The sequence below is a fragment of the Dreissena polymorpha genome, chromosome 9, assembly GCF_020536995.1.
Source record: "Dreissena polymorpha isolate Duluth1 chromosome 9, UMN_Dpol_1.0, whole genome shotgun sequence".
In the NCBI taxonomy this organism is placed as follows: Eukaryota; Metazoa; Mollusca; class Bivalvia; order Myida; family Dreissenidae; genus Dreissena; species Dreissena polymorpha.
The window spans coordinates 95,336,092-95,350,332 of NC_068363.1; positions in this window are offsets into that span (position 1 = coordinate 95,336,092).

A 14,241-nucleotide genomic window follows, 5' to 3' on the forward strand; every position below is an offset into this window, starting at 1 on the left:
ACGTAAAAAGTATATTTGCTTAAGCGCTTAAATTGTACACACATATGCATCAGCATGTTAACTTAAAAACCTAGTTTTCTAACATAAACTTTGTAAAATTCCAGAAACCTTTTGTTTTAAGGAAATTCCTAAGTACATGACCCGTAACTTAGCCGAAAATCAATGAACTGGAAAAAAATCGAACTTGACCTGTAAGTCATGCAGGAAGACTCACACATAAAATATCAGGTAAATATCTGAAAAGCGTTTAGGAAAAACACTCCGGAAACGGATTGCGGGACGGACAGACGGATGAACAGTTCGACAGCTATATGCCATCCTACCGGGCCAATGTTTTGTTTTATTAAGTATGTATATATTACGCTACAAAATATGCATAGCGATATTAGCCTTTTTAAAATATGTTATTATCATGATTACATTTGAAAATATCAACAAGGCTACGCTCAACATGTGTCTTCGAAAATTACAAAAACTACATTAAGTACATTAAGTATATGATACGGGGATTGATTGGTAAATGCAGTCATCCACTTTAATGTTATATCATTACTGTTAGTATTTCGTATATTATACAACTATTATGCACACGGACAAATCGTAATATAGCAAAGACTTTCAATGGAAAAGAAATACGGAAATAGACATCCATCAATTGACTAAATGTGCATGACTAAAGTATAGCAATTTGAGGTATAGTTCGAAATGTCAAATGCTTACGATCAGTCGTTACAGCGCCTTGCAAACGCAAATTTAAAAGTTGCAAAGACAACCATGAAGTATCGAATGTGATTGTAAATGTAAATTACAATTAGGCGTCGTTTTTGGGAAGTTGACGCGACTACACTAAAATGCAAACGCGTTACTAACACAAGCATCTGGGCGAATATCAAACGTGTGAAGCATTTTGATGTTGGTTTGTTAACACCAATGTTAAATATTGCTATTAATTTTGCAACTTTAAAAATGACATATGTTGTATTAAGATCATACGTAATAAATCCAAACGTATCTTTTTTTAATTATTAAACTATATTCACCATTAATTTTACCACTATGCCAGCCTATTCACATGTGCTTTGTTTATTATTAAATTAACGGCTTCAAAAATAAATGCACTTAATGATTATGATGTGCGTACACGGGGAATGTCGGTACCACTAGTTTAATATTATCGTCATGGAATACGGGATTATCGCAGATGGTTTAGCCGTGTGGAGGTTCAAACGATTTTAGCCGGTACTGAAAACTAACACATATAAACATAGTTTGCGAGATATTTTATGTATTGTGATTTTTTGTTATGAGTTACCGGGTGGATTTGGAATGCGTTGTCCTTATGCAATGACACTGCCAAAACATTTTTCAATAAGCAGATCACAATCGTTTTCTCTTTTTTAAGTTCCATCCATTTGTAAATTCATGCATAGAATTGAATAAAATGTTTATTTAACGTAACATAAATACTATTAACAATAAGTACATGATCTTACCCATCAATATTCTGCAAATTTATAATAAAAGATCTCATTTGATCGTAATATTACGCGGTTAAAATATTTTAAACACCAGCGCACGTGAGTTTTGTTTTTTTATTTTAAAAAAGAACGGGTTTAAGTGTTTTTATCATGGATAGATTAAAATCAGTTGTTTGACAATAGCTTAGGGCGAAGTTGAAATTCATAGAGGAAAAATCCAATGCCGTCTATAGCGTAAATAAGTATAGCAGTAATGTGTATCAAATTTATGACGAGTTATCTGATTCTGGTATTGTTGGCGTCGAACTGAAGTGCGGCGACTAGTATCTAATACGTTTTTTTTCGCTTATGGGAGTAGAAGTTATTTTATGGATCAATGTATATATTTTTGTTGTAAGAATATCTTGCATAGTGGTGATTTTTTATTAGTGTAAATAAGTACTGCATTTGTGCCTATTACATTTACTACAACATTTATTGCCAATAATGCAAAGCTAGTTATTTTAATTAATTACTGATCACAGGGACTGGGCAATAATAAAAGATCACAGGGACTGGGCAAATACGCGAACCGGTGAAACTTTCTGGTTTTGTATAAAAACAAAACATAATCAAAATATATTTATTTTGTGTTTTTTCTGACAGTAGCGCAGACTTTTGCTGTTCGAGTTTTGGTTAACGCGTATTTTCTTCAATTTTACAAGACGACAGCGATTACACGGTTTATTGCTTTATCATTATGTACACACCGGTCTTACTGACAATAACGTAGTGACGTCACCATCTATGTATAGAATGATAGCTTTATTGATAACCGTTACACTACAGTCACTTATTAATATTTTAGGTAGGCGGTGATTTTTCAAGCGGTTCCGTAGTGTAGTGGTTGCACGCTTGCTTCACATGTAAGAGGTCCAAGGTTCGAGCCCCAGTAGAATCAAGTTATTTTATTTGTGTTCTATGTTAACTTTTTGTTTTGATGTTGACATTTTATTTTAAATAAATATGCTGTTTTATTGTAACCATTTTTTGTTTTTATTATGCCCATGAAATATGTGTGAGAGGGTGGGGGAGTTCTTAAACACATTAAAACTTTTACATTGTAATCATATCAATGAGTACTTAACCCCTATCGTAAATGATCAACGTAAGAATAAGTTCAGAATCATCTCCCCATGAAGGTTTGAACAATATGAAATTACGCTTACAAGATAAAGCAAATTTTTAAAAACCTACATAGTTCTGTTCCATTAATGAAAACTGCACACGGATGCCAGTAAAAAAAATGAAACCAATATAAATAAAATAAACTATGAAATATTTAGGGGTTACAACACAAAATAATAGATAATGGTTAGTTTGGGGTTATAAAACAACATTATAGATAATGGTTATTTTGGGAGTTATAACACAAAATCATAGATAATGGTTATACCAGTATCTTTTTCTGTTTTGTTTAAAATAATCAGCCAATCTATTAATAAGAACAGCAGAAACAAATCGCTCCATGTAACTTCATTGAGTGCCTTTTACACTGAAATTCCCGACGCCCTTTGATGCTTTGCATCAATACTTATCTTTTTACTATAACTAATGTTCCCGTCCAATTGAAAGTGCTCCAGGTGACATCATTCAGGAAATAGTTTACACCACTGAGGGCTTTCTCATTGGTGTGGGTGGAGTTGGTAGCAAGCTGATCGCGATTAGGTGAAGGAAGTTGGGACTTACCAAATAGGGTCTTTTTTTTTTGTTTGTATTTTTTACTGGAAGAGGACGGATATTTTCCCCTGTAAGCCTCTTTATATAAAGTTTGAATTGAAAACGCTCATTAAGCTCTACGTTGTTAGTTTGTATTGAAATGTAGAAGACGATCACGGAATTAAAAAAACATATCCTTTAAAAATATAATAATTGCAATGCGAAGCAATAACGTTTTTACAAGCTCTGAAGTATACGTATATAAATAAATATACTAATTAAAGGGCCATAACGCCAAAATACTTGAATCATTTCTCCAATTACTCGATAACGGTTTTGATGTTAGGCAACTCGAAATGTTTAGGCTCAGTTTAATGATATGTTATTTGTTTAAAATACAGAACTTGCGTGTATGTATAAATAAACACGCAATTTGACGGCATTCGCTTATTTGATAACAAATGGGTACTTTGTTTGTTTGTTGACCAATTTTTATACTATAAACCGGTGGCAATCACTTATAATACTTTCTTATGGCAGTATCGAATTCAAACTGTTTATTTTGTTTTTATTATTACATAGATCAACAGAATCCCATTTAATTTCTTTATGTTATACACATGACTAACACTTGTTTCTGAAATTTAATATTGAAACAGATATTGCTCATGAATATTCGACATGAAGCATATATTAACGAGTATTTATTTACTCCAGTTTGATGCAAGACAGAATATTCACATATGTGATATATGATCATGAATACAAGCATATGCCTGCGAACATAGATACTAGGAACCGTGTGTTTTCAAACTTGCATGTTTGTCTGCATGCAGTGCCCAGTAATGTATAGGAATGTCAGTTGTACATCGTTTTAATTATGACTAGAAGTTCATTAGAATGAATTACCCACTTTCACCGCGTTTTTTTCCAAATGTCAGTGACTTATATCCAGATGAAACACAAGCATATTCAACAGTTCTCTTTATATGTTACTTTACTTAGAGTATTTTATATGTTATATTACATAAAGAAATATATTTCGCGAAATTCTGTGAAAATGTCTCTGTCATTATTTGACGGACTGGGCTTGCATACTCATTCATTAGCTGGAAACGACATTTTACTAACTTTATGATGAATTTACTGCACATCTTAATCACGCATAGAACGCTTTCGAATGATCGGAACAATTTCTAAAACGTGCTAACATCTTTAAATTAGTAGGTACGCAATATAATTCGCGGTAAAAGGAATGCTAATTGAAATAAAAAGTTCAGAACACTTTGAGCGTGTTAGCAAGCTGTAATGATTGATTCATCCGCTCGCCAATTATACATGTTCGTGTTAAGGGGAGTCTTTGAAAATCTGAGCAACCTCGGTTGTCTCGGCAACGTCCGCTCAGAGATATGAATGGTTAAGATTTAGGCTTTATCATATCCCTGCCAAAGCTGTACACCACGTTATCGAATATGATGCAAATTATATTTTATTATATTTTTAAATGTAAACCATGCATAAAATGTTCAAATAAAAAACTAAAGTGGATAGGCATACACACACAAAAAATAGTTGCACACAAGAAATCCTTACAGTTCTGGAAATATTGTACTTATGACTGCATTGTCGCTGCTATTGGAGTTTATCGTTTCCGAATTAAAGTTTCGGTTTTATGTGTAACTGATAAAACCGGGTGTTGTGTAACAATACTATTAAAATAATAATCACAATATAAAGAAGTGAAACTCCAGCTGCTGGAGCAGCATTGAATTTTCATTAAAAACAATTAGTTGGTCCTTTATTTAAGGCAAGTGACCGATTGCCCAAACAGTACAGCCTAAATAGTATGCAATGTGTTTGCGTAAGGGGTACAACCATATGTTCTCAGCAAAGTGAGAAAATGTACATACATGTAAGTGATTTTACACATTGTTACTGATTCACGTTATCTTAAAATTTCTACATATACGATGTACACTTCTAATTGGCCTTACATGTATTTAGCATCGTGGAAGTTCGCTTTACTGAAGTTATAGCATCGTAAGTTTTTGGACATACAACCATCAAACTTAAATGAACCATAAGGCATTGAATTTATTGGCCGTTAAATGATTTGCTTTGAAGAGTAATGATGAATGAAAAATTAATCGTAAAACGTTGTCATAAGTGTGTCTCTACTAAAATGAAATTGCGCATGCGCTATTTATAGCGCCTGGTAACCTTTGCGTAATATAATAATACTACATGGAGGAGCAGTGGATTAACCACGCCATCTTCGATATTGACTCCTTTTCAGTTTATGGGGTGAGTGTCAGGACCAACAATGACACCGAAGGATAGCACCAATCTCTGAATAGAAAAGCAGGTGGCCAGGAACTAACTTTCTACCGCCTGATTCCAGCACTACGTGCAGAGGCTGAGAATGTGCAGTACGAGTTGAGGTACCTCAGAGAGGGCCAATCCACTAGGAGAGTGAGGCCAGTGAGCCGTAGGATAGAGAAAAACATAAGAGACCTCTGGGCAAGGTATGACAGCAAAGACATCACAACTAGTAAACTTCTGAGTGAATGTGCAAAGGTGTACGGCCCACAGGTGGAGCCCACAGCGGAACGCACAGTACATGAGACACTTGTCACCAGATTGTAAAAGATGGTGTTCATGACATTGTGGAGTGTGATACTGAACTGCTTAGATTTGGTGTTTGTAGAACTGATATATTTAATATTTTTGCATTTAAAACACCATTAGACACTTGTTACCAGATTTAAAATAATGGAGTTCATGATATTGTGGAGTGTGATACTTAACTGCTTAGATTTGGTGTTTGTAGAACTGATATATTTTATATTTATGCATTTAAAACCCTTTTTTGTCATTTGTAAAATTATTAACTTTTCCTTAAATTCCTTCATTAAATAAAAAAGTTTTTTGTTGCTTTTTAATATAATTAATATAATGGAGTAAAATTATTAAAATATCAATAAGTTTTGGTTACATTTGCTCATTATACCAATAATGAAATAATGCACAAGGAAAGTGCAATTCTGTTTTAATTAGTCTGAACTAGTTATTAGTAAAAATTAAAATATCAGTGACATCCAATCATTTTATTATATACATACATATAAATGCATGAAAAAAAAAATTGTTGACAATTATATAGTTTATTTATTTATCATATTTAACTGTTACGAGGAAAACAGTTTTGAAATTAATATAAATGTGATTTAACCATTTAATCAATTCACCAATTGACCCTATTTAATCGGAGTAATTGGATTAAAAACAACAAACAACTACAGTTCCTCAACACTAATGATTTACATGCATTCCATTCACAGTTAAACCAAAAAAATAATCAAACAAGCTGCTTCATGAATAAAGTTAATTGAAAACTTCATAAACAAAATAATTATTTTGATAATAAATCAAGAATAAACTTCAACCAAACAATCATACATTTATTGGGGGGGGGGAAACGTCTGCACTTAAACCAAAGTGGGGGGGAAACGTCTGGGGAGGAAACGTCTTGGGGGAGAAACGTCTAGGGGAGGAAACGTCTTGGGGGTGAAACGTCCGGAAACCTGTTGAAAGTACATGTAGAAAGGGTTGTTTAGCTCCAATAAGCCAGGTTACTATTTTTTTGATAAAATTTATGGCAGTGAGCTTTTTTATCTTTGTGCAGCAACCTCGGCCGCCTCATTTTTTGAAAACATTAGTCGCACACTGTTCATATTGTGGAAAAATGAGTCGTGCACTGTTCACAGTAAGAAAAATGGGTGGTGACTATTCAACAATGTGAAAAAATGAGTCGCGCATTGTTTAAAATACTTAAAATATCAGTCGCAAACATTAGAAAAATGTAAAAAAAAGTGTCGCACAATGTTGAAAATTGTGAAATATGAGTCGCACAATGTTGAAGGTAAAAAATGAGCCTCGAAATCTAGACAATTATTGAAAAATAAGTCAAGGGACAAAAATTCCACTCGTCCTCCCATATTGACGAGTGAAATCTTTAAAGGACAAGTGAATTTCCCTAAAGCGCTCGTCCTACAGGACGAGAGAAAAAGCAGATGTTAAAATATGTATTTTAGGACCCGTAAATAATTAAATAAAATCATTTTCTTAAAGCATATCTATTCCGAAAGTAGAACGAGAATGAACTGAAAATTGTAATTGTAAATTTCATACAACAGGTGCGCATTGTTATGCGAGACTAAGTCCCGAGTAAATATTGGTGTCAATATTGACAGGGAACCATCCGACTACATTCACTGTAAGTATTGATTTTTAAAGAATTATTTAACTGCAAAGTACAGTTTATAACTAGTCCGAAAAATGTCTGACATTTGAGCGTTCTTTAAAGGGATGGGGGGGATTGATGTTCAAACATCCCAAAGCATTAGAAAAAAGTAAAACAGCAGTCTTCATTTATTTATTTTGTGTTCCTCATAAATAACTTATTTCACTGCTTAACATTTCTTTTTTGATCAGCTGACATGAATAACTGAGTAAGCAGCATTTTAGCAGTGATATAGTAAATTTTATTAGTCATATTAGCCCTTTGCAAACTTTATTTCACACATATTCAAGGACGAGTGCATGTGTTTGCAGGACGAGTGCAGTTTAGAAATATGTTGGTCCCCTGTAAGTTGCACACTGTTCAAAATTGTGAACAAATGACTTGTGACTGTTGGAAATTGTGAAAATAATTAATTGAGCATTGTTCAAATTTGTGAAAATATGAGTCTCAAACTGTTCAAATTTGTGAGAGAAAAAAGTCGCTAACTGTCGAAAAATGTGAAAAATGAGTTGCACACTTTTTAAAATAGTGACCATTTGCATTGCAAATTCCTCTAATTAAAATACTGAACATTTGCATTGCAAATTCCTCTAATTTTTGCAAAAACAGCTATCGCTATTTATTTATTTAATAATAATCAGCGTTCTAGATAAGCCGCGTATCAGCGTAATATACGCATTCGAAATATCAAGATACGCTCAATTTATCATTTCCGTGCGTACATTTAAGCAAGCCAATGTGTACTTACGCTAATGCTGTAAATTCTCTGCGGACATCATAAACAAAAAATATAAACAGCTGATTGTCTTTAGCCAAAAAATGAGACTGGTTATCGTAAAAATTACAGCTGGTCGTAGAAATAGTTAGCCAGTCGGTATGTATACTCTGTATCATCTAGATGCATGGTAAATTTGGTATTGATTTTTTAACAGACAGTCAAGCGCTTATGTGTTTATTAAATTACATGAAGTGGTCAGCATGGCTTCTTCCAAGCCAACACAAATTACTTCTCATAGTACAATTGATTCTTTGTGTATGGCAAAAATTGTATCGAGTAATAAAATTGTACTGACAATACTGAATGATTTAAATTCCTCTGTTTTCAAATCAAAAAGGAACCACTAAAATGCTAATAAAACAACTGTTGAAAGTTGGCAAAAAAGTTATCCGTTGGCCACGGTGGTGGACAATAAGGACGAAGATTTTCTTAAATGTAATCTGCCAACAAGTTAAAATAACAAGAAATTAAGAAACCTACTAATATAATACACATAGTTAGTGGTTAATTGTGTTTAACATTATCAAAGTAGAGTGTCTGTACCCCGGCTATATTCTGGTTTTACTTTTAGCAAATTACCCTTCAACCAAGGCAAAATTTGACCATTTACACCCATGCTATGAAAAGTGGGGGTATTTACCCCCATGGGTATTTTTTTTTATCCTATTACCAGATGAAAATCGATAGTATAACAACGATCGTATAAACTTTACCTTTATACTATCGCTATTTTTAGACCATGGTTTTCCGACCTCTATCTTAAGAACACTATATGTTTCAATGTGACGTCATAGCAAATGATGACGTTTAAGTAAACAAACACTTCGGAGTCAACTTGGAAAACCAGCGCTGTTTCTTTGAATTTTAAAGTATTAATACTCTTTTTGAACGATAAACGACCACAAAATAGGATAAATAGAATATTATGCGAGTTTTGGATAAAGATCAAGTTTATCATGCTCGGCACGAACCATGTTAGCGCTCGGCAAGCCTCGCGCTACATCGGTTCTAAGCCTCGCATGATAAACTTGATCTTTATCCAAAACTCACATAATATTCTCGATATCTATAATGCTGAATAATTGAGGGAAAAAAACAAGTCTATTATAAAAAAGTTTTCAGTTTAAAGAAATCGTAATTATTTTGTATTTAAAGTTGTTTACGGCCATTCCATATGCCTATATTATCATTTTTTTTATTATGATATTGTGTGACAGAGGTCCTAATTTAAGGACAACTCTTGTGTTTAAACTGTTAAACAAATTAACAGTATACTATATGCAAAGACTCACACTGGACAAATTAATCATTAAATCTACAATGAATGGGAAGTTAACATTTGTCCCTCTATTTACATTGTTTTTTATCATGATAGAGTTTTTTTCTCTAACCCGTGATATTAAAGAAAAGATGAAACTGATCAAACAGCAAAGCTCAGTCTTGTATGGTAGTAAATTACTGAGGATGTATATCTCATACACCATCACTCACTTACTAAGGCTCGATTGGTCATTGTCGGCTCGGGTACTACTTACATGTACCCTGGGTACTCTAAAGTATACTTACATGTACCCCGGGTACGGAATATATACTTAAACGTACCCGGTGATATTAGACTATTAAACCTGAGTTGTATATCCTCCCAAAATCCGATGTCGTAAAACACGCTACTGATTACCGTTAAACGATATTGTTTACCTTAAACAAACTTCTATTTTAAAATATCTGCATCATGTTGCTTTTTATCCCCACACTTTTTGAAGAGCGTGGGGATATTGTGGGTATCTCCGCCGTCCGTCTGTCCGTCCATCTGTCCGTCCTGGCCACTATCTCCTCCTACGCTTTATGCACTAGAACCTTGAAACTTACACACATGGTAGCTATGAGCATATGTGCGACCCTGCACTATTTGGAATTATGATCTGATCTGGTTATTTTACTATAATTTCTTCATTTCTACACTGATTGTCTTCAAATTGATACCGAACCTCTCTTATGACAATACGGTCAATCTCAACTATGCATGGCCCCATTACCAACCCTGGGGCGCCCCGCCCACATAGGCTACACCCACCCAAAATTGCCTTTTACTATAATTTCTTCATTTCTACACCGATTTACTTCAAATTGATACTGAACCTCTCTTATGACAATACGATCAATCTCAACTATGTATGGCCCCATTACCAACCCTGGGGCAGCCCGCCCACATAGGCCACGCCCATCCCAAATTGCCTTTTACTATAATTTCTTCATTTCTACACCAGTTCACTTCTAATTGATACTGAACTTTTCTTATGACAATACGGTCAATCTCAACTATGCATGGCCCCATTACCAACCCTGGGGTGCCCCTGGGTCAAACATGCGGCGTGGGGATACGCGTCGGCCTCTGCCACGCCATTTCTAGTTGAGTATGCGTGTCGATAATATAAAGGCTGTTTAAAGGAAAATTGACATAAATGTGAACATAATTAATTTTTACAAATTAGCCGACAACAACTGATTTAGCATTTAAATTCTCCGTTACGTTTTAGTATATTTATCGTACCCAGGGTACATGTAAGTATACTTAAGAGTAGTACCTGAGGTGCATGTAAGTACATGTAGTACCTGTGCCAAAAATGACCAATGGAGCCTTACTTACTGTATAATGATTATATCTCACCAACTACCTTAACCTTGTTGTGTTTATCAACCTGAAATTTATGTAAAATCTGGCTTTTTTACTTTAATTTTTCATTCAATGGATTATGCAATTTTTGACTTATCTCGTGGGGAATTATTTGAATCTTTGGATTTTAATGAAGACAAGCCAAAAGTGTCATTTTATTTTACAAACGAATCTAAAATGTATTTTAATGTTGTGTGTTTGTCACGCATAATTCAGTGGTTTCCAGAAAAATTTGAGTAGCCAGTTATATGGGCGGCAACTATGCAGTAAAACAAAAGCATTTGTGACATTTAACTTGCTATATTTGGGGAAAGTAGCCGGCATCTAGACTTAAAATAACCGGCGAAATGGCCGGCTGCCTGTACTTACAGAGAACACTGATAATGGTAAACTAAATAAAACAACTCACAGCGACTGGATTACCACTTTGTAAAATTGTTTTTTTTGGGTCATAATGGCTAGCATTCAATACAAATGTTATTAAAAAATATTGTGGTTTAAAATTCATTTTGATGATGAGATGAAAGAACAGAAAATGAAAGGGTATACAGGGATGAAAATTAGTGGTTTTCTGTGAACCCGGGGCAAGTAGATTTTGGCCTGGGCAACTCAATTTCAAAAGTTGGTAGTCGGCCGGGCAACTTGGTATTTTTAAAGCTTAAAAGAATTCAGTGCAATAAAAATTGAATACTATGCATTCACTTATTATTTGGGCACAAACAATTTTACCGTGTGAAGACCCTACAAAAAATGCTGATCTTTTTCTTACTTGGTACCTGGCGACACACATTTTCAAGTCTATTTCATTAAATTTGGCATATATATATTAATAAAAATGGCATTGTATGAACATGTCGTCATTCTATAAGCAACATAGAAGCATAATATGCATTCATCTACAGCGATTTTTCTTCTTCTTTGAAAAGTACCGGAAAAGGGCACTTTCCCAATCTTGGAAAAATTACATATTTCCCAAATGAAGGTTATTTTTTTTATTAACTTTAATTAATTTACTTATGCAGCGCTATGGCTAGAACCTCAGTAAATATAATATTAATAACTTGACATCAGTTATTCTCAATTTTAAGGTATTTGTCAGCAAAAAATCAAATACACTAATTTGAGTAATTTCCGAATTTGAAGATTTCACGACACAGTTTTCCCAATTTCAAGGTTTTCACGACTCAATTTTTCCCAATTTTGAGGTTTTCATTATCCGTTAATGTTTTACGCTGTCAGGTCCAGAAGCGCTCATTCTGTAGCTTGTTTGGACCATAATCTATAATGCGACCAAGTTTCAGCAGATTCGGCCCAGTGGTTCTGATTTTAAGTATAAGTACTATTACTCACTTCATTTATGCATATGAGCTCGGCTGTTTTCGGACAAAACCTGAAGTTTTGTCATAGCCAGCTCATTGTGTCATGTCGTGTCTTTTCGCCATCCGGCGTCCGCCATGCTAAAACCTTAACATGAACCCATTGTACCCACAATTTGTTTTCGTACCCAAATGTTTTTCGTACCCAAATGTTTTTTGTACCCATTTTTTGGTACCAAATTTTTTCGTACCCAATAATTTTTTTTCGTACCCAAATTTTTTCGTACCCATATTTTTTTTTTCGTACCCACATTTTGTTCGTACCCAATTTTTTTTTGTACTCTTTTTTTTCGTACCCAAACTTTTTTCGTACTCAAACTTTTTTGTACCAACTTTTTATTTGTACCCAAAATTTTTCGTACCCAATTTTTTTTTCGTACTCAATATTTTTCGTACTCATTTTTGTTTACCCAATTTTTTTTCGACCCAAATTTTTTCGTACCCAATTTTTTTTCGTTCCCAGTTTTTTCGTACCCAAATTTTTTTCGTACCCAAATGTTTTCGTACCCAAATTTTTTATTCGTATCCATTTATTTTTTTCTTACCCAAATGTTTTTGGTACCCAGATTTTTTGGTGAAATAATCGGCTTTCAATTTGATTTGATCTCCCCACTCATTCCATCCCGCGAAACCCTTGAGGTGTCGTATGGAATGAGTGATGTATTGGACGTCATCATTGATGACGTTCAATTGAACGAATGATTAAGGGGGCTAAGTTTCATTAAGTTGAGGCATATAGTCGCGATTTGTGGCGTTTGAAAACTGAACGGTAACTTTTGCTGAAATTTGACATGTATATGGACTAGAATGCGATCTACCTGTTGGCGTAAGCGTTATACCTGGGAAAAATCTTGTTTTTGATTAAATCACGAAAAAGTTTCGCAAGTTTGACAAAACCGGAACTACAAAATGCGGTATGTGGATATACCGAAATCCCTACCGAAATCCCCGATATCAAACTTTGATAAAAACAATGTTTCATTAGTGATTTCAGTGTATTTCGCAACAAACTATATTAAAAAAATACGCAGTTTTTCGATAAATAATCAATATTAATGGGTATTTCGTGGGATCTCGGGGATTCCTGGGGATTTTGGTAATTACGGGAATTTCGATATTTCTTCACACCCGTAAAAATGGCCGACTTCGCCAGAAAGAAAGGTAACAAAGTATTTACAAAATAACATCATCACAAACGATGTAAAGTGAACGCTACTTATCTGTTTTGTAGATAAGTATACGATCCATTGGAAAACACTAACATTAGACATAAAAAAGCCAGTGGATATGGAAATCTTCAGCGTTCGAAATAGCAGACGGCGTCGACCAATGGCTGCCAATACAGGTTCGAAAAGAACGCGAGAAAGTACTAACAAAATAACATAATTAAAAATGATGTAAAGTGAACGCTAATTCGCTGTTTTGTAGATAAGTATACGATCTATTGAAAAACCATAACATTTGACATAAAAACACCCGTGGATATGGAAATCTTCAGCGTAACGAAATAGCAGACATCACACGGCGTCTCATCTGAGTCTACGCTGTTTGCCAAGGCCGATAATATAATGAATGGAAATGCACAAACTCAGTAACTGGCAAGCAAATATGCATTAGTAGGTTGTTTCGTGATTATTTAGAAACGACTACATAATTCTTTTGGTTCAGCCAGTGCAACTTAACAGAAATAAGTATAAAAAGTTTCTACACCTGACAACAATGTGCCAACTTAATACAAGGTAAGTTGTTTACATTATTAAAAATATTGCAAGCTTACAGTATACAACAATAAACAGCTGGTACAATGTAATGTCATCGTTTTAATTTTAATAAGCCCGTGGTTAATTACCCTTTTTAATCTTATGGATCAATGCATCTCTAACACCTTCAATTGACTTGTTCATGAAAAATATACACCCTCAGTGCATGTTATC